Source organism: Lynx canadensis, chromosome A1, assembly GCF_007474595.2.
Source record: "Lynx canadensis isolate LIC74 chromosome A1, mLynCan4.pri.v2, whole genome shotgun sequence".
NCBI lineage: Eukaryota > Metazoa > Chordata > Mammalia > Carnivora > Felidae > Lynx > Lynx canadensis.
The window spans coordinates 69,933,444-69,955,176 of NC_044303.2; the positions used below are offsets into that span (position 1 = coordinate 69,933,444).

Sequence of the window (21,733 nt, forward strand, 5' to 3'; positions counted from 1 at the left end):
CTGGCCCAGGTGATATTTCTCATCCTTTATCCAGTTACCTGCACCTTAAGTTGGCCTTGGGCTCCAGAGCAGAGATGCTATCCTATTCACTTTCTGCGCTGTGTCATCCTCTGTCCCCTCCGTGGACCTTTCTTCCCTCCCACACAGCCCCTGCCCTCCCTCCCTTCTTGCTCCTTCACCAGACCCGAGGTGAGGTAAAAAAAAAAAAAAAAAAAAAAAAAAAACTCATGAGCACTGAGGAAACCACAGTAAAGGTATTACTTTGTTCTGTCCTACCAACGGCTGTCACGACTCCTGGACGATATCAGAAGAAACATTAAATGAGGAGACGCAGGAGTCCAGGGCTGGGCGGTGACTGAAAGGAAAGCTGTAATAACTAAAACTTACAGAAAGGGTTGCTCCACAGATCCTCACGCCCACCAAACGAAACAGAAAGGACAAGATGTTTATATTAACTCAGCCTGCAGTCCACCTGGCACACTGGTCTCAATTTCTATTCTTTTTTTTTTTTGTTGTTTATTTATTTTGAGAGCGAGCACGAGTGGGGGAGGGGCAGGGAGAGAGAGAGGGGGAGGGAGAGACAGAGAGAGAGAGGGAATATCTCAAGCTGGCTCAGCGTTGTCAGCGTGGAGCACAACGCGGGGCTCAAACCCACGAACCATGAGATCATGACCTGAGATGAAATCAAGAGTCGGATGCTTAACCGACTGAGCCACCCAGATGCCCCTCAATTTCCATTCTGTTCACTCCAATCACACTGCCCTGAAGCACACACCTCTTCAACCAGTGGGTACAGAGGGCTACAACCATAAAATGCCTCCAAAAGGGTAAATAATGTAACAATTTTTTTGTTGCTTTTCTCCATTTTGCCATGTTAATGGAACAATATCAATATTATTATATTGGATGTACTGGTAAGTCTATTAAGTCTATTGGAAATAGGTCGCCCCTCCCTAAATTGCCAGTTGGATATAAAATGGTATGGCCACTTCAGAAAGCAGTTTGGCAGGTTCTCAATAAATTAAACACAAGACCACCATACGACCCAGCAATTCCACTCCCAAGAGAAGTGGAAATCCTAAGGGTCCACACAAAGACATATACGTGAATGTTCACTGGAACACTGGAAACAGCTTAGATGTTCCTCAGCTGGTGAAGGGACAGACAAAATGAGGCACATCCATACAATGGGACACTATGCGGCAATAAAAGGGACCAAGCTACTGACAACACATGCCACATCACGAACCTCGAAAACATGCTAAGTGAAAGGAGACAATCACAAGAAACCACAGACTGTACGAATTCCCTTCTATGACGTGTCCGGAAAAGTCAAAGCGATGGAGACAAAGGAGAGTAGGGGATGCTGGGAACAGAGGTCAACTGTAAATCAAGCACAAGAGGTCATTTGGAGAGATGGCAATGTTCTCTACGGACTTACCGGGAGGGCTGCACCGCTCGGGAATGTTCCTAAAAATCACTGAACTGTACACCCGAGGGACTACATTTTGTGGTCAAATACAACACACCACCATCCCGCAGGCACATCGCACACCGCGTGCCCGTATTCACGTGTGTCCCCCAAAGGACTGTGAGGCCTACAAGGGCAAGGACTTCCCACGGTTCGTCTTCTCTCATCAGCTAGCGCAATACCTGGCATGCGGGGAGCGCGGCGATGTCCATAAATGAATGTTTTTTGGAAAACAAAACAAACAAGCTTTGGGGTTTTCCATAGTTTCCACAGATCCCCCAAAACTTCACACTGCTGTCTACTCTTCCACCCAACCTGCCCCCAAACACAAGGGCCACGGCAGGCCACAAAGCAAGGGTATCCATGAAGCTTCAAGCTGCTCAACAGCAAGATGTATCCTGATCAACTCTATGAAGAGCAGTGTCGGTCTCTGTTCCAAGCTTAAAAAGAAGAAGAGGTTTGGCGCCTGGGTGGCTCAGGCGGTTAAGTGTCTGACTTCGGTCGTGATCTCACGGGTTCGTGAGTTCAAGCCCCACACTGGGCTCTCTGCTGTCGGTGCACAGCCCACTTCAGATCCTCTAACCCCGTCTCTGTCCCTCCCCTGCTCGCACATGTGCGCACTCTAAACATTAAAAAAATAAAAAGAAGTTAAAAAAAAAAAGAAAAAGAGGCTGTCTTATGTCTTCATTATGGCATTATCACGAAAACTTCCGGGATCGTTAAGAGGAGAAGAGCATGATCTTTAGGATCAGATTCCGAAAAGATGGCGGCTCAGGGAACTTACAATCGAATCTAAAATAAAATCTTAACGTCTTTCAGGAAAGATTTATTTTTGACTCAGAAGCAGCCTATTTAATAAACACACCAGATACTGTCCCAAGAGGATTAAACACAGCAAGCAAAGCGATAAAGTAAGTCGTGGGCTCACTTGCGCTCTGCGCCATTTTATCTGCCTAGTGAACAGTCCCCAAGAAGAGGATGCTTCAAAAGACCGTAATTATTACGGAAGAACTACATTAACCTTGCCTTGGAAATGCAAGAGTTTATTTTCTCAACCAGTACAGTAGCAAAAATAGTGCAGCAGTGAGGAAAAATGTTTTTGCTCACTGTATCCCACACGGCCTAGAACTCACGTACTTCCTACCATCTCATACCACGACCTGTTGTTGAACAGAGAAATAGCACATACTTCCTCGTGGTAGAAACGTGAAGTGAGTGGTTAAGGGTGTAGGCTTTTGAGACAAACTCATTCAAAGTCTGCCTGCCTCTACCACACATTTGCCTAATGATCTTGGGCGACTCACCTAAGCTTTGTGTTGTGGTTTCCGAATCTTTTGAGGGGATAAAGATTCAATGAGTTCATTTCCCCTAATCATCGGCCACTTATCGCACCTGGAAGACTCAGGTGGTTCACAAAACTGCCTTATTTTCTGGACAAGGTGATCAACTCTCATGATTTAATATTTTCCGGCACCACGTTCCGCCAACCCCAGCAGAGGCAGGTATGTCAGCCATTCTCAAATAGTATAAACAGGGACTACAACAGGCAGCCCTCTGGAAGGTATGCAAACCTACATCGATGCTGCTGAATAAGGACCGCTCCCAGCCAACCCTCGGGGTCGAGGAGGTAAGGGCAGCAAGTCTGACAAAAAACAATACACTTACCCTTTGCATAGTCTCAGAAACAATCTCTACTAAATAAGGAGGCTGGTTCCAACTTCCTCCAACCTCCACCCTGCATTTTATTGACCGTGACTAAAATCGAGCCCACCTCATAGACTCTGGGCTCAATTCAACTATAACACAGTAATCCCGCACACCCCTCATACATACGACATCTTAGACTCCAGACAAGAGTACAAAAAATAGTCCACTTCAGATTAAGAAACGGACACATTAAATCTCACATAGCTGAGGGGCACCTGGTGGCTCCGTCAGTTAAGCGTCTGACTCTTGGCTTCGGTTCAGGTCATGATCTCACGGTTTCTGAGTTCAAACCCAGCATCAGGCTCTGCGTTGACGGTGCAGAGCCTGCTTGGGACTCTCTCTCTCCCCCCCTCTCTCTGCCCCTCCCCCACTCGTGCTCACTCGCTCACTCTCTCTCTCTCAAAAATAAACATTAAAAAACAAATTTTAGGGGCGCCTGGGTGGCGCAGCCGGTTAAGCGTCCGACTTCAGCCAGGTCACGATCTCGCGGTCCGGGAGTTCGAGCCCCGCGTCAGGCTCTGGGCTGATGGCTCAGAGCCTGGAGCCTGTTTCTGATTCTGTGTCTCCCTCTCTCTCTGCCCCTCCCCCGTTCATGCTCTGTCTCTCTCTGTCCCAAAAATAAATAAATAAACGTTGAAAAAAAAATTAAAAAAAAAAAAAACAAATTTTAACAATACGTAAATACTCAGGTTTCCTGGCTCCTAATTTCCACAGCACCTTTGTGTATCAAATCCCCTTTTCAAGGAGGGGAAATACTCGGGGCGTGAGGGAAAAGTCGCCTCACCAGAAGGCCACCAGGGTAAGAGAAGAGAAAAGATGGGCCCGGGCTCTGCTCCCTGGCTGAGTGAGAAGAAATGGCCAGTCACACCACCCTCCACAAGTTCACCACTTCAGTGAAATCCGTCCCTACCCAAGGATAGTACAGAGCTGCTGCATTCCCAAAAAAGAGAACTAAACACTTGAAAAGCAAATCAAATGAATAATGCAACAAAGTCCCCCACCCCCACCCTGGGCTGGACTGCAGCATGAAGGGGGCATAGATTTAAGGGACGCTAGCACGATGCTTGTTCCCAATTGTTCCCGTAGAGCAACTTCACTTTGATTCAGAGGTCAGGTTTTAGAAACCTCAACCCTGAGGAAGCACGATGCCTTCCACTTCCAAGCGCAAAAAGGCCTCCGAGCACAGAAATAGTGGTCACGAATGCTAAGCCCTGAATTCACCTGCACCGCTCTGCCCAGGAGGGGACCTCAGTCCCTCTCTCAGAACGTTCTGGTCCACAACACACACTCTGAGAAAGGTCCCTAACCCACAGCAGATTAGACGCAGCAGCCCGGGAGAAGGGGGGCCAAAGAAGTGGCTCTGCTCGCAGTGGAAAGAGGGAAAAGGCAGAGAGGAGCCACCCCTCCATTCCCAAGGTCGCATCCAAGGACACCCCTGACTTACAGACCTCCCAACTGGCAGAAAATGCCAGCCATCCCCCACCTCCAAGGGTGAAGTCTGAAAATACTATGCTGAAATAATGAAGAGGATGCCCTGAGACGCCTGGGTGGCTCGGCAGTTTAAGCGTCCGACTTCAGCTCAGGTCATGATTTCGGGGTTCGTGGGTTCGAGCTCTGCGTCGGGCTCTGTTCTGACAGCTCGCAGCCTGGAGCCTGCTTCAGATTCTGTGTGTCTCCCTCTCTCTGCCCCTCCCCCACTCATGCTCTGTCTCTCTCAAAAAACGAATAAACTTAAAAAAATGAAATACAAAAGTGCTTCTGCGCTTCTGACACAGAAAGATTCCAGACTTGCACCAATGGTAAGTTTCTCCTTAAAATTATCTTTTCAGTATTTCTTCAATTCTCTGACTGCAGTCAGGGAGGTAACCTCTGCGAGGTCCCTTCCATAAGGAAGCTGTTGTGCTCCCGTTGCAGGGAAGGAGCTGGATGGGGCGGGCTCCTGCCACCCCTACTGACCACAGTGACATACTGTCGTCTCCCGCCAGCGGAAAAGAATAAGTCATCAATAAACACTATGGAAGGAAGCTTTAAACCAACAGGCACATCTTTAAAGGACATCACCAGAGCAGTGAGCCATCTCCTGCTGGACAGCTGGGAGACCCAGTCACCCGCGCACCTGTCTAGGCCACACAAACCACGTGCTACACAAAAGCTTCATTTTCCTCCGGGGTCCTCCTTGGCCCTATGCCCAAGGAGAACAGCTCAGCAGGCAGACTGGCCAAGTGTGAATATCTGGGCGTCAATTCACAGTCGATTACGTTGACGGAACCCAAGCTTCACACCCTCACTGCAACGAGACTCCCAGAGAAACAAAGCCCACGAAAGGCCCATCTATGCCGCTCTCCTCCGATCCACACTGAAGGTAATGAAGGATGCCATGAGAAGTCTGCCTCCAACAGAAGGAGGAAAGAGCCATCACACTGAAGACTGCCTGCCAAGTAGAGGGACACCTGAGCCAAGCTGCGGGAAGAGGAGGGACCCAATCCACAACTTGCGGGGCCCCAGGCAAGCAGCGGCTTCTCTGAACATGAGATTCTTTTCTAGGAAAAGCAGGGGCCAAGGCTGCGGGCAGGGGAATCGTTTCAAAGACTTCTCTTGACTCAAAGAAACTAGACAGGGCTGATGTATGGAAGTGCTGAATTACTATACTGTACGCCTGAAACTAACACTGTATGTTAACTAACTGGAATTGCAAATTAAGTAAAATTAAATTTTAAAAAAGGGGGGGGGGGCCTGGGTGGCTCAGTCGGTGAAGTGTCCGGCTTCAGCTCAGGTCCGTGGGTTCGAGCCCCATGTCGGGCTCTGTGCTGACAGCTCAGAGCCTGGAGCCTGCTTCAGATTCTGTGTCTCCCTCTCTCTCTGCCCCTCCCCCACTCGTGCTCTCTCTCTCAAAAATAAATAAACATTAAAAATAAAAAAAAAAACTAAAGAAAATCAGAACACTCCTTTAAAGATTTTTTAGTCCCCCCCAAAAAAAATCTAGTCACCACAGTTGAAGGTAATAAAAGCCATTATCCTAATAAACATCCATGTTAAAAGCAGAAAAAGTAAAATACTGCTGGCAAACAATGAAAAAGAGAACAAAAATCACCTAAAAAGGAAGAACTAAAAAGATACACGTGATCAGAGAAGGTGCCAGCTAGGGAAGCAACAACATACATGAACCATCCCTAAAAACAGAAGTAAATATAGGGTGCCTGTTAAGCATCTGACCTCGGCTCAGGTCATGATCCCACGGTTTGTGGGTTCGAGCCCCACGTCGGGCTCTGTGCTAACAGCTCAGAGCCTGGAACCTGCTTTGGATTCTCTGTCTCTCTCTCTCTCTCTGCCCCTCCCCTACTCACATGGTGTCTGTCTCTCTCTCTCAAAACTAAATAAAAACATTTAAAAATATTTAAAAAAAAGAAAGAAAGAAATGAAAGTCCTTCTACCAATATATCCTAAGGAAATAACTAGGTAAGTGGAAAGATTCGTATAATCATTGGCATTTCCCTTTTTTTTTTTAAGTTGCAAACTACCTGAGCAGTTATCAACGTAGGATTAATTTCAGGAATTATTCTGCAGCCTTACAATGAAATACCGAGCAGCCACTCAAAATAATGGTTTGCTGACCTGCAGAAACATTCCACGGTTTAATATGAAAAAAAGAACATTACAGAACAGTACATACAGAATGGTTCTGGTTTTGTTGCATGTGGCAGGACGGGTGGGTGATTCACAGAAAGGACTTCAGAAGAACGTACATTAAAATGTTAACAATGGATGTTTATGGGCTTTTTTATTGATGTTTTTCTGCATTGTCCCAAGTCTTAAAACAAGTAAGCTTATTTTACAAATTTATACTAAGAAAAAAGCAGAGCTGTAACATTTCCATTTCTAATGAATACAGACAAACACATACATAACCTAAAAGATTTTTTTTTTTTTTTTTGGAAGTCCAGACTTGACTTTAGGGTGATTTTAAGTTTATGGTCCAGAATGCTTGGCTCAAACCATTCTGGTTGGGAGAGGTCAGTTTTTTGGGCATCTCTAATCCATTACCCTCAATCAATGTGGACAATAATCAAGAAGCTAAAAGCAGCAAATGGGCTCCTACAATACATTAAACATCCTGAACTGTATTACACCAAACACTGTAATTACTCCATTCCTCTTAAACAATTCTCTCCAAAAGAACCAATAAACAAAAGCAAAAGGCTAAAAAAGATAAATCACCTGAAAGAAGAAAACTTAATTTCTGCTATATTTGCATTTACTTTAACCCCATTACAATGTTTCCTCTGAAGCTAAAAAAGGAAACATGAAAGTTGAAAGAAACCGGGAAAAATCACAGGAATTTCTTAAGAAATGGGTGTGATTCAATACCCCCCTCAAAATCTTTGTCATTCTAGGTTCCACTGAAAATGAGAGAAACAGTTTCAATATACGAAATCGATCAGTTAAAAGGACAGTGGCTCCTCACTTGCAGACAGAGAGCAAGGTAACAGTGGCAGCAAAGGCTGCAGAGGCTGCAGGGCCCAGGTGGAGTATGACGCCCCTTTCCCAATGAACCCGATAAAGGGCAGGCCTACACAGGGCACGGATCACCTTGCCCAGTGACGCTGGGTTCTCCCACCAGAGATGTCCCAGATCTCAGATGGCTCATCTGAGACCCTTCGCTATCAAAGGCCTACTTCTCTTCTTTCCACTAAATGTTACAAAAACCAAATGGTGGAGTAATTCATTTTTTAACTTTGTTTTTATTATTTTGAAAGAGAGAGAGCACGCACACAAGAGAGAGAGCAAGCACGGGGAAGGGGCAAAGAGAGAGAGGGGGAGAGAGAGAATCCCAAGTAGGCTCCGTATTGTCAGCGCGAAGCCCAATGTGGGACTCTAACTCACAAACCCTGAGATCATGACCTGAGCCGAAACTGAGAGTCAGACGCCTAACCGACTGAGCCACCTAGGCGCCCCTGGAGTAATTCATTTTATAAAAGACTTTTTTATATTTTTGGTTTTGCTTTCCTTTTTTGAATGCTGAAAATTATCAGACCTGCCAAAAAGCTTAAACTATGGGTGATGTTGCTATAAAGTGACTAAGTTTGCCAAGAGTATGGTGAACAGAGGCTTTCTTCCATCCACTGGCCAACACCACTGCTCATGGGCAGCGAAGGCCTCACCCACCACCCCGCTGCCTGCCCTCCTCCTCCTCGGCCTCCTTTCAACCAACCCAAAGGTAAGTGGGCTGCTTGCTCACCTTCCTCATGAGCACCCACAACAGGGCTTCCCATCTCTGATCCCACAAATGCAGGCAGCACACACGCCATCATGGAAAGTCAAATTCCCATTTCTCACTTTCTACAATGTGTCCAGAACCAAGCAGCAGGCTCAAATAAGCAACAAGATGGATTTTCTCAACTCAAAACTGACATAACACATGAATGGCTCTTCACGTGTCTCAGCTCCCCTTTTTAACGCACTTTTTAGTTGAAAAAATTTAAAAGATACAGATTTTTTTTTTTTTTTACATCAATAGAGCGCTGGCTGTTTGTTGTTTTCCCAGTATTGGTACTGAGACCCCTCTTCACTGATTCCTGCATAGGTTTGCCACAGGGGTGGGGAGGTAAGAGGAGGAGATGAAATCGTAATTGTGAATCACCGTTTTCTCTGCAAGGGTCCCAGATACACTCAGCAATCAACCCAGAAACCTTGGCCTTATTACCAACTCTTTCTGACCAATTGAACAAACTGAAAAAATGCACAACACGTACAAGTAACCTTTTCTAAATCTCAATATCACAGCCTCCATCACCTACCCAAATATTCCAATAAACCCATCCCAAACTGTAATTATTCGTCATACAGAACAACGGTCCGCTGCTAAACCCTCAGAGTAGGTGATGCCATTAATGGAGCTAGGTCACCAATTCCTCCCTTCTCCCTTGAGAACTCAACTGAAAACCCTAACTCTCCAGATCAGTAGGCCAATCCACTAGAGAACCTGGCATAGTGGAAAGAAAAGAATATGGCGCCCACGGCCAGATGCACGTGGGTTCAAAGCCATCTCCGCTTCTTGCTAGCTACTCGTTTCTGCAGGCCTAAGTTTACTCATCTGTAAAAGGACAGACAAATGCATAAATATAGTTTTCCTGAGAATAACAGATGAAAAAAAAATTTTTTAAACCAGTATATAACAAATGCTCCTATGTTCCCATTATAGTCTGACCTGAAGCCCTACTCGAGTTTTTCTTCTGAGTCACAACTGCTAAAATTACATGCAGTAGTTGAAACGCAGATGACGGGAACTCAGTGAACTTCACTAATGGCTGGAAATGGGAAGATAAATCATGCAGGCGTCAAGGAGTTGACCTGTCCCAAGGGTTTATCCTCAAATCACACACAGTAGCCACATACACATGCCACCACGCCCCCTCATGCCACATCTTTCTCTAAGAAAAATGAATAAACTGCTTAATCTCCTTAATAAAACTATTCAATCCACTGTATGGCCTTCAATCCGCATCTGGATCTTTCGGGTAAGCCCTAAGTAACGATAAGTAGAGAAGCCCCCATTGTTAGCCAGGGCTAGGACCACAATGGTCACGATTCAGAGGCCTCTGCAACTGGACTGTTGCTAACACAACTCCACTGGCAACCCCGCCCTGACACCGTGTAGATGACCACAATGTGACACACAAAGGTTTCGGGTAAAGGGAGTTTTTCACCCCAACCACATGAAATATCTTCAGCTAATCACAAACTAAGATGATCAACTTCCTGTATCAGCCTGATGCCACCCACTGTTCCCCGCTAAGCCTGGTGTAACCTCACAGAGCAGGCAGTCACATCTTACAACTCTTCAACTTAATGATCTGGACTTTTCTACAGGAATCTCACAGCAGCAGGTTCCCCCTCAGCAGCTAACCTCAAAGCGGTTCTCATCCCAAGTCATGACACATCGCTAACGCTGATGGTCATTGCCAACTGAAGAGACTCTTCAGAGAAGGCGAAAGTTTCCTTGTTTCTTTTCTTTTTTTTTTTTTTACTAGGAGCTGCCTCCGTCCCATAGTTGTGTCTCCTCAAAAGACAAGCCACCCGTAACTGCTGCTGAAATCCACCTGAGCGTCCTCACACGCCAGCCTCCTGAGAAAGCTCAGGGACACAGCCAGCCTTCTTCCAGGTGAACACAACCCAAAGGTCTGGGCTCAGAAGTAAAAACACTGGGGGCGCCTGGGTGGCTCAGGTGGCCAAGTGCCCAACTCTTGGTTCCAGCTTAGGTCATCATCTCACGGTTCGTGGGATCAGACCCCACTTCAGGCTTTGCGATGACAGTGCGGAGCCTGCTTGGGATCCTGCGTCTCCTCTCTCTCCAAATAAATAAATAAACATTTTTTTTAAAAGGTAAAAATGCTCATTTGCATGGTATTTTTGCTTAGTTCCAGAGGCCCAACTGTAAGCATGCAAAATATACAGCCTTCTGTCCTCAATGTGTTTTTAGCCCAATTTAAAACAAAACAAAACACTTCCAAATCAGGAAAAAAGACTAAGTTCAACTTCCAAAAACGTGTATGTATGTAATATACTGGGACCAGCCTGTAGAAATCAAGACCTACCTAGGTTTTCCAATCTCGACTTGTTATCTGTCCTCCAAGCAAATCAGAAATAAACTAGGAAGCCACCTAAGCCACTTTAGGCCAGTTTTGGATAATCTGGATTATCCAATCCATTAAGGAGACACCACCTGACTCGAAACCCCCAGATGTCACCTTTTTTAGCACTCTTACCCTACTCCAAACTGAAATCTTTCCAATGCCTTTTCTTTCCCATTTTCTTAGGTAGGAAGAAGAAAAAAACATTAATCTAACTCATCTACACCAGTTACCCCAGACTACAGCCAATTCTATGAAAAGACCCCATCTGCTTGGAATGCCCTTCACCCACTAGCACTTTAAAAAACTACTCAGATACACGCTCAAATGCCACCTCCTCCAGGAAGGCTTCCTTCCTTTCACCCACTTTGACTAGTATCACCTCGCACTCCCAGCACTTGCCGGGCATGTCAGAATGTCTGCAGGACAATGGGCTGTGAGCGCATTAAGAGCAGGCATAGCTCATCCACTTCCCCAGCTTCCAGCATGGGGCTTCAACATCGCAGACATCCAATCAATCTGTTGAGGAAGGAGTTTCCCGTCTCATCAAGACTATGAAAAGCACTTAAGTGCTGGCAGAAACTGGATTGCTTAAGAGGTCTTAGAGGTTGGTGACATTTCTGATGGAGCTGCTGAGATTGGGAAGAAAAAACATCAAAAGGCACTCCCAGCCTTCCCCTTCAGTTCTGAATGGAGAAGAGTGAACGCCCCGCTCCGCCTTTGTAATTAACGCAACCACAGAATTCTAACCCTCAACATTAGCTACCCCTGGGGAATAAAAACCATACAATTCTGCATTGTTTGATTTTTTTTTTACAGTTAATTATGTATTCCATCTGTAATATTTTAAATAAATTAAAATTTGTAATAGCTCAATTTTTTTAAAAGGAATCTACATTAGTTTGGGGGGGGGAGAAGGGGGGTACCACGTGGATTTCTTCCCTCCGTACCATCCCCAACAGCCTTCCACAGAAACTGAGTTATAGGAAGGGGTTTAAACCCTAACTACCAAACCGAGGTCAGAAGCATGAGAGACGCTGAGGACAGGTCGGCGTGAGGGCAGCTTCTCGGAGCCTCAGGACATGAAGGCGTGAGGCCACAGGTGGAGGCAGAACAGGCTCAGAAGCAAATCACCTGCAAAGCACCTAATTCGAGATGTCCTTCCACCCCACCCTGCTGGGAAAGGAGGGGATGAGGGAAATTTCAGGGAGTAAAAACAAAAAGGGAGATCTACTTAGAGAAGAAGGTACGACATACGTACCTCCATGTTCAGTGTCCTTTAACTTAACATGTCTGTTAACAGTCACAAGATAATTGAAGGAGCAGAGAACCAAAAAGGAAGTGTGCAGAACCCCCCCCCCATTAGAATCTCCCCGGGGTCGGGTTCCTGGATGGCTGCCAAGAGCCACTAACTTCTCAAGACATAATTTTGGATGCATGCATCTTGACAACTCCAAATGCATGCAGCTTTCACGACGACAGAGACCAAGGAACCCAGGCTCCCCCACACTGAGAGAAACTACTTGGTCGAGTCAGAAACTAAAAAAGCCAATGAGGAGAAAATGGGGTACAGATAAAAAAATATTCCAGTGAACCAAAAAGACATGTTTTTAAAATACAGAGGCTTTCAGGGCAGTGAAACTATTCTTTCTACTATAAGGGCGGATGCATGTCATTACATTTTGTTAAAACCTATATAGGATGTGCAACGGTTATTCGAGCCCTAACATCAACTAAGGACTTTGGATGATAATGATGTCCCAGTGTAGGCTCATCAATCACAACCAATATAATCTGGTGCAGGATACTGACAGCGGTGGGGAGGGGAGCGGACAGAAGGGAAAATCTCTGTATCCTCTGCTCAATTTTGTTGTGAACATGAGTCTCTTTGTTGTTCCAGTCACTCCCCCCAGAGTCCACACTTCCCCAAAACACGTACTGTCCACCGCTCTTTACAGAACAGAACTGCAAAATGAGCCATTTCACTTTACCTATTAAAATTAGTTCTGGCTAGAAGAGTACAAAAAAACTGAGCAGTTCTGATTGAACCCAGCAACTTTCATAAATTGTCATCTCCAGACCCCCAAGTTACCCAAACCATCAAGCCTTAGAGATTAACTAAAAGTAAACCAACTAGATAAAACTCCAAAATCCTTTTCTCATGGGAACTGGCATCTTATCATGCTTAAGTTTTACACTTATTAAAGAAAAGGATTTTAACAATGCAATCACCGCAAACAACCCACCCCAACACTGCTTTCATTCTTCCCAATTCCCTCTCAGGTTGAACCAGGTGGAGTAAGGAGCCCCGCAGGAAAATCAGCATCATCGATGGGGATTAAAACGAAAGCTCTTTGTTTAGTTGATCTAGAGGCTTCTACACCGATTTTTCCAGGTGTAACCAAGGACTAAACTGTGTGAACGTGCTTGCTGAATTCTGCTCTCCAGCTCATTGGAAAGCTGCTTTCTGATCCACATCCATTAAACCACCCATGAAAGAGATTCAGAGTCAAAATTAAACAAATGCTAAGTGCTTGGAGCTCTGGCATAGGATTTAATCTGTTACAACTTTTTCAAAAGAAACTCCTGCCACCTCAGAAAACTGCAAACTGCTCCTGACTTCAGGGCAATCAGCTCGTGAACTCTGCCCACTGACAGCAGATTAACACCCATTCCTCCACCCTGGGGCCTCGGGTGGCAATGCTCTGATGCCGGGACAGCAGAGCTCAGAGCACGACGACTCACAGGTCTCGAACAGAGCTCGGGCACCATTTCTTTTATCGATTTTCAAGCTGCCACCTCCTGGTTTTTCATTACTCCCTCCTCTGTGCTGCTTCCGTGCCTGACACTTCTACAGCTGCCTCGAGCCCACTGACAAGCATGTGTACATACATGCCCCCTGCTATTAGAATGTAAGCTCCCTGGGGCGCCTGGGTGGCGCAGTCAGTTAAGCGTCTGACTTCAGCCAGGTCACAATCTCGCGGTCCGTGAGTTCAAGCCCCGCGTCAGGCTCTGGGCTGATGGCTCGGAGCCTGGAGCCTGTTTCCGATTCTGTGTCTCCCTCTCTCTCTGCCCCTCCCCCGTTCATGCTCTGTCTCTCTCTGTCCCAAAAATAAATAAACGTTGGAAAAAAAAAAAAAAGAATGTAAGCTCCCTGAAGACAGGGCTTATCATTTACCTTCCCAATTCCAGTGCCAGCATGGCGTATGACATGGCAGACCCATCTTCCTCAAGCATATACGTCTTCGCCTACAGATGCCATCGACCTTTCACTGCCTGACACTCTGCATTTTAGGTACCTAGAGTAACACACTTTCTCCCTACAATCAAGGACTACTGCTTGTAGCAAATAGTATAGATGCTTTCCCAACAGCCAGCTAAAATCAGTTTTAAAACAAGGAATCGGATCTTTAATTGGAAACTACTGAAACCTATTGCAGGGGGTGCAGTAAAGAGGTCCCATACCAGAGCCGTAGTACCAAGGAGGTGTTAACAGATGGAGGACAAAGGGCCTGGAAGTATCAGAGCCAGCACCCTGCAAGAGGCCACCCTGGCCTGCACAGGGCCAGTCCTACGCCAAGAAATGAAAGGAAAAGGCTTCCCTCTCCTCCAGCTGTCTTCTACCAACTGGCTTCCTGCCTTCAGAACCAGGACTTTGACCCTTAAATTATAGCTCAGTTGGGCTTATCTAGCCTAGCCTCACAATTTACCCACCATTTATAAACTCATTTCTATAAGAAAACACGTAGGCGTTCTAACCAGCAAAATTACAAATGAAATCAGAAATGCATTTGGTGAAGATCTGTATTTTAAACTTTATTTCTGACACATGAAAAATTTTGCTTCTGTTTGCATCAAACTGTAACCGTGGTGATTACGGCAATAAATTACAATCAAAATATTAATATATCCCTTACCAAATTTTTCTGTTTTATAAAATACTACAATGCATGGGGCGCCTGGGTGGCTCAGTCAGTTAAGCATCCAACTCTTGATCTCAGCTCAGGTCGTGATCTCGTGGTTCATGGGTTCGAGCCCTGCATCGGGCTCTGTGCTGACACAGTGGGGCCTGCTTGGGATTCTCTCCCCCTGTCTCTCTCTGTCTCTCAAAATAAATAAACTTGGAGCATCTGGGTGGCTCAATCGGTTAAACATCTGACTTTGGTTCAGGTCATGATATCACAGTTCCTGGGCTCAAGCCCCACATTGGGCTCTATGCTATCAGTGCAGAGCCCACTCCAGATCCTCTGACTTCCTGTCTCTCTGCCCCTCTCTCACTCACGTTCTCCCTCTCTCTCTGAAAAATAAACATTAAAAAAAATTTTTTAAGAAACTTTAAAAAAATTTTAAATGCTACAAGGCAAATGGCCAGCCAGTCTACACTTTCAATGTTTCATCTTAAAATAGCAAAAACTTTTACCACACAGTATCTGACAGCACTTCCTCTTCTTTTTAAATGTTTTTATTTTTATTTTTGTTTTTTTTTTTTTTATTAAATTTTTTTTTTTCAACGTTTATTTATTTTTGGGACAGAGAGTTACAGAGCATGAACGGGGAGGGGCAGAGAGAGAGGGAGACACAGAATCGGAAACAGGCTCCAGGCTCTGAGCCATCAGCCCAGAGCCCGACGCGGGGCTCGAACTCACGGACCGCGAGATCGTGACCTGGCTGAAGTCGGACGCTTAACCGACTGCGCCACCCAGGCGCCCCTATTTTTATTTTTGATAGAGAGAGGAAGAGCACAAGTGAGGGAGGGTCAGAGGGAGACACAGAATCTGAAACAGGCTCCTGGCTCCGAGCTGTGAGCACAGAACCTGCCACGGGGCTCGAACTCACAAACTGTGAGATTATGACCTGAGCCGAAGTCGGACGCTCAACCGACAGAGCCACCCAGGCGTCCCTACTTCCGCCTCTTCTTTAATTGCATGTCTATCCACCAACACCCATTTTCGTGTCCATGCTCATAAGAGCTAAACAAATAAAGACAATCAATCATACGATAAAGAAAAATTTCTAAATTTGAATAAAGAGAAAAGGCAAACAGGTTCCGGCAGAATTCGGTAATGCTAAATTCTCTTATCGTTTGCCTTGTATTTCTCGAATTTTTCTATTCGTTAAAAACATACGTATCATAGAAGGGTACTAGTACAGGTTCATGTCCCTTATCCCAAGTTCCAAAACCCCCAAGTCTCTGAAACGCAACCGTTTTTCCTAACTCCTTTAGAGGGAAGATCTAAACTGATCTGAAACCAGCTGGCAGGACAGGGGCAAGTGACATGGCGCAATCCCCTCTTTGCACTAACAGACTGTGGTGGCCCCCGCCCCGTGGCCGCTCCATGCAGCCAGGCATACGGACTTCAACACTGGGACCACTGCTGCCAGCAGCCCCTCGTTCATGTGTGCACCATGTACAGGAAGGAAACACGAATACCCAGCATGAATCATATGCTATGAAACTGCTAAAAAGTAGACTGGTCCTATTCGGGGTGAATGTTTGTTCAGAGCAGTGATCTTAAGTCACCATGTTTGTACCTCCCGTGGTACTGCCAGTTTCCGTATCATCTATTACCTCTCGTTAAAGCAAAAGACCGGAAAGAAACATACATGATATTAAAGCTACCTTAAAACTAGAAAAGCTTATCACATATATAAAGTCTTCATCTGAAGAACAATTAAGAATACAATTCAGCCAGGCAGAATTCCTGCCGTTCACCTCCCTCAGGTCCCTACAATTGCCTGACCCGCTGACTAGAGGACGCCCAGAAAGGAGAGTGGTTTTGTGGTCAAGTTACTGTGCACACCAGTGTAGGCATGCACACACACGCATAGTCTTTGCGGGGGGGGCCCCAGTCCATATGCACTGTCCTCCTCCTCCTCCTCCAGCAGGGGATAAGGAGCCCAGCAGGAATTTGCAATACCACCTCATCAGTGGTCCAGCTTATCAACGTAAGCAAAGCAATTAACCGCAAAAACATTAAATAACAGTAACAGTGCTCTCCAATAATCCAGTTAAAGGAGAAGGAATGATGAATGAGCTTTTCTTTCTCCAAAGGTAAAAGAAAGTGGAAAGATTACTCCAACCAGCAGAGCCAAACAGGACTGTGCTTTCTGGCTGGAGCTCTGTGTCCCACAGAAGAGGCATGCCTTACACGGAGGAGGCAAGGGTAAGTCTGTTAAGGTGATAAAACAAATCACGTGGAAACGGGGGACGATACCTATGATCCATTTCTGAATGGAAAATATAAAACGTGCACCTGTGTATGTGTAACTGCAATGTCTTAAATATATGTATGCACAGAGACAACCAGAAAATAAGCAAAAAAAAAAAAAAAAAAAAAGGACCAAAAAAAAACCCCAGCTATATTCAAGTAGTGGAACCAAATATGCCTTCCCTTTAACAATAATTTAATGGGGGACCAGGGCTCCTGGGTGGCTCAGTCGGTTGGGCATCTGACTCCTGATTTCGACTCAGGTCATGATCTCGCAGTTTGTGGGTTTGCGCCCCTGCACTGGGCTCTGAACTGACAGTGCGGAGCCTGCTTGGGATTCTCTCTCTCCCTCCCTCTCTGCCCTTCCCCTGCTTGCTCTCTATATCCCTCAAAATAAATAAAACTAAGGGTGCCTGAGCGGCTCAGTCGGTTAAGAGTTCGACTTCGGCTCAGGTCATGATCTCACGGTTTACAGGTTTGAGCCCTGCGTTAGGCTCTGTGTGGACAGCTCAGAGCCTTGAGCCTGCTTTGGATTCTGTGTCTCCCTCTCTCTCAAAATAAACATTAAAAAAAATTTAATAGATAAATAAAAATAAAAGCCTTTAAAACATTTTTAATAATAATAATAATTCAACGGGGGGGAGAGTGAGAGTATTTTCCCAGAGGCGGGGGGGGGGGGGGGGTCCTATTTCTGGACCCATCTTCAACCCCACGTTTCACATTACTTTTTAATAGACTACACACAGGAAACGTGGCCAGAGTTAGCGGTGAGGCTCTCACACTACAGTGGATCACCACGTGAAGGCCTTCCACTGGTTTTCAAAGAGCTTTACGATCACAGACTCCTCAGCAGAAACAAACGCAATTATCGCTACTCTGACACAAGAGGACAAAGGGAAGAATCATTTCCATGGAATTTCAAGACCAGCCTTGACTTCTATGGCTAAAACATGAAGAAATAATATGTGCAACAAACCCTGTAGAAAAAGTACTGAGAACTTCACCATCTTATTTTTTTATGTTATCTTTTAACAAGTTAGTTAACATGCAGTGTAATAATGGTTTCAAGAGCAGTATTTAGTGATTCATCACTTACATATAACACCCAGTGTTCATCACAAGTGCCCTCCTGAGTACCCATCATCCATTTAGCCAACCCCCCCACCTCACCCCTCCAGCAACCCTCCGGTTGGTTTCTGTATTTGAGTCTCTTACAGTTTGCCTCCCTCTCTTCCCTTCCCCTATGCCACTTAAAGGGCTTTACATATTTTATCATTTAAAGTAACTTCACTCTTATTTTTCAGGAGTCAAAGAACTTGTTCCTTTGAAATAAAATCTAAATTGTGGTTTGTTTTTTTTTGCAACTACAAAGAGGAAAAAACAACTTCTGACCAGGAGTGCTACAGCACAAGCTTTTTAAAGGCTACTGATAGATTACAACAAAGAAAAAAGAAATTAACACACGTTATCGGCCCACACATTCATTAACATAAACATACACACACATTTATGTTGGTGGTGGGCTGAAGGGAGGGATCAGGTGGATCCTTGGCAAAACTGCTTTTCAACTCAAAACTGTTTTAAACTATGTAATCACTTAAAAACATGGCCTGGGGCTCCTGGGTGGCTCAGTCACTTGAGCGTCTGACTTCAGCTCAAGTCATGATGTCACAGTTCATGAGTTCAAGCCCCACATCTGGGCTCTGTGCTGACAGCATAGATGCTACTTGGGATCCTCTCTCCCCCTCTCTCTGCCCCTTCCCTGCTTGCATGCTCTCTCTCGAAAATAAATAAGGGTTAAAAAAAAAAAAAAATGACCCTGCTTCATGCCTAAGCAGAAATTAAATTTCAGCCCCCAATATCTACAGTCACACCCTGGGCTGCTGGTGCTAATGACCCCAGGCCCCTTTGGAAGTGTGAGCTGAGACCACCACCACCGTCAGGTGTGTCCCCCTCCAGCCACATTCCACCTCCCCCCCACACTTGGGAGACAAATACAGGCAGCCTAGGTAACTACAATGAAGCCAGGCCACGTAAACACCTCGCTGTTTCCTAAAGGAGGCAAAATGGAGAAAAGCCCTCAGAATGACACAAAGTCTATTTTTAGAAAGACTTCAGATTCTTCACTGACAAATGAGAGAGAGGAACCCAAACATCACAACTACCCTTCCTGACACAGTCCATCTCCTAAGTCTGCGTAATATCCCGTTTACCTTATACCGGACAAGCCCTATAAACCAACCTCCAGAAAAATTACAATGCACTTTCAAAAACATCAAGACCTCTCCCTTCCCCCCAAAAGCCATCCCTCAAATAAACAAGTGTGGTAAAACTAGAGTCTAGCTAATCACAGAACACTCCAATAAAAGACTGCTAATACAGAAATACAAATCATTTTTTGAGTTAAAAACCAAATCAACTATTTATACATAAAAGCACAAACCTGTCACATCCCAAACATTAAAGAGGTCTACTGCCCCAGAATGTACTTTTCCCAGTTTAAACATATATGTGTATGTTAAGTGTTAAACAGAACACACCACAAGAAAGAAAAGCAAATTTGCCAGGAGACAGCCCATTTCATTTCCTGACTGCCCTTCCCCTACCAGGTGCTCCTCTTGGGGACCTGTGCTCTAGCACGGTCAGGGAGCTAGCTGGACAGTAGCACACCTTCCCTGAAGGTACTGCCCTTCAAATCCAATTAAGAAAAAAAGAAGGCAGGAGCGCCTGAGTGACTCAGTTGGTTGACCGCCCGACTCCAGCTCAGGTCATGATCTCACAGTCCGGGAGTTTCGAGCCCGTGTTGGACTCTGTGCTGACAGCTCAGAGCCTGGAGCCTGCTTTGGATTCTGGTCTCCCTCTCTCTGCCCGTCCCCCGCTCATGTTCTGTCTCTCTCTGTCAAAAATATATAAACATTAAAAAAAAAAAAAGGAAAAAGAAGGCAACATGATATAATACTAACAGCTCACCAGCAGGTTCGTTACTGGGCAAAGGAACCAGGGGATACCCTGCTAGGTGAGCAGACAGATGACAGAGGCAGAGGGGAGCGGTGAGCTGACCAGGAGCGACATGAAAAGCAGGACAAGAGGAAGCCCTCTATTAACAAGATGCCCTGAGTTTTAAAGCTGGAATGTTGTATTTGATCAGAAACAACCAGAAGATTCTTAAGCAGGGAATGGCATGATAAAACAACAGTTATGAGAGGTTATCCTCATTGGGGTACCTGGATGGCTCAGTCAGTTACAGCAATCTGACTCTGATTTCGGCGCAGGTCATAACCTCACGGTTCTTGAGTTCAAGCCCCACATCAAGCTCTGTACTCCCAAGCACAGAGCGAGAGCTTGGGATTCTCCCTTTCCCTCTCTGTCCCCTCCTCCACCCTCTCTCAAAGTAAATAAATAAACTTCAAAAAAAAAGAGAGAGAGAAAGAGAGAGAGGTTATACTGTGGAAGACTATCAGGTTCAGGACTTAGGTACTGGTTCGGGGTTTTCCAAAAGAATCATGGAATGCCAGCTCTCAGAGATGCAGTCCTTACAAAGTAAGGTTCTGACATCAAAAAAATGCAGAACACACATCTTCCTCTATTCCCCCTAAGTTTTATAATACATGCTAAAATGGTAAAGGCTCTAACAAGTCTCACAGAAGTCTATTCAATTCCCAAAGTCAGTCTTCTACAATCCGTAAGTTCCAAGCATTGGTTTTCTTTTTTTTTTTAAGATTTATTTTTGAGCAATCCCTACACCCAACGTGGGGCTTGAACTCATGGAGATCAAGAGTCACATGCTCCACTGAGACTGAGCCAGCCAGGCGCCCCTAGCACTGACTTTCAATTGAGCTTTCAAATGGGCATCACTATAGAGTGTCCCACAGCGGGGAGCAGTAGGCATTTAAGGATTTTGAATTCTCCAGTTTAATGGTTTCCAAAATTGTGGTCCCTGAGGCAGCCACGCACCTGGAAAACTTTTTAGTTTCTATCCCAGACCAACAGCCTAGCAGTGTGCAGTTCATCAAGCTCTCCAGGTAACAACGATGATGCTAAACCTTGAAAACCACTGGTTTAATTATGGGTACTTTTCTCAGCTAATCCGGGCAATAACTGAAAGGCACTAAACAGAGGCCAAAGGCCCCCATCCCACCCTGGGGGATGGGGGGGGGGGCGCCTAGGGGCTCAGGAGAGGGACTGGGGATCAGGAATAGGGAAAACATCTTACCATCCAAGTCACCACCCCCCACAGCCACAATCCAGAAAGCTAGGAAGCAACTTAAAAATAATACTGGAGCATGGACAAAATCTTTAAAAGTCCAAAAGAAAAAAAAAAGTGGGAATAAAAGGGCCCAAGGTACCATCACTTATCAGGCCTGGACTGGTTTCATAGAAGCCATAAACACAATTTGACCCTTAGGGAAACAGGGGCCTCCAGGGCAGGACCTGAAAGGCTCGGTGGCAGGACTTCTGGTGTAAGGAAGACCACTACCACCACCAATGCTGGCATCAAAAGTTAGGACTCTACCCCCAACAGGGCTGTTTTCGAGCTGAGGGGCCCTGGTTAAGCCTCCTGAACCTCAGTTTTCCCATCTGTAAAACCGGTGTCCGAGCCCTTCCATGCCGGGCAAGGGCCTTGAGGGTTGCCCGAGGGCCTAAGCTGCCCACCAGAGCCCTACCCTTCAGGAAGGCCAGATAGGTTCATCCTATCCTTCAAGGCTTCCTCCACGAAG

At 45.6% G+C, this 21,733-nt stretch overlaps 1 protein-coding gene across 2 annotated transcripts in view; it reads right to left on the reverse strand.

Annotated features, from left to right (window-relative positions):
- The window catches only part of STK24 (serine/threonine kinase 24), a 124,365-nt gene that overhangs the window by 89,696 nt on the left and 12,936 nt on the right, over nucleotides 1-21,733 (reverse strand). The gene's annotated exons all lie outside the window — the stretch shown is intronic.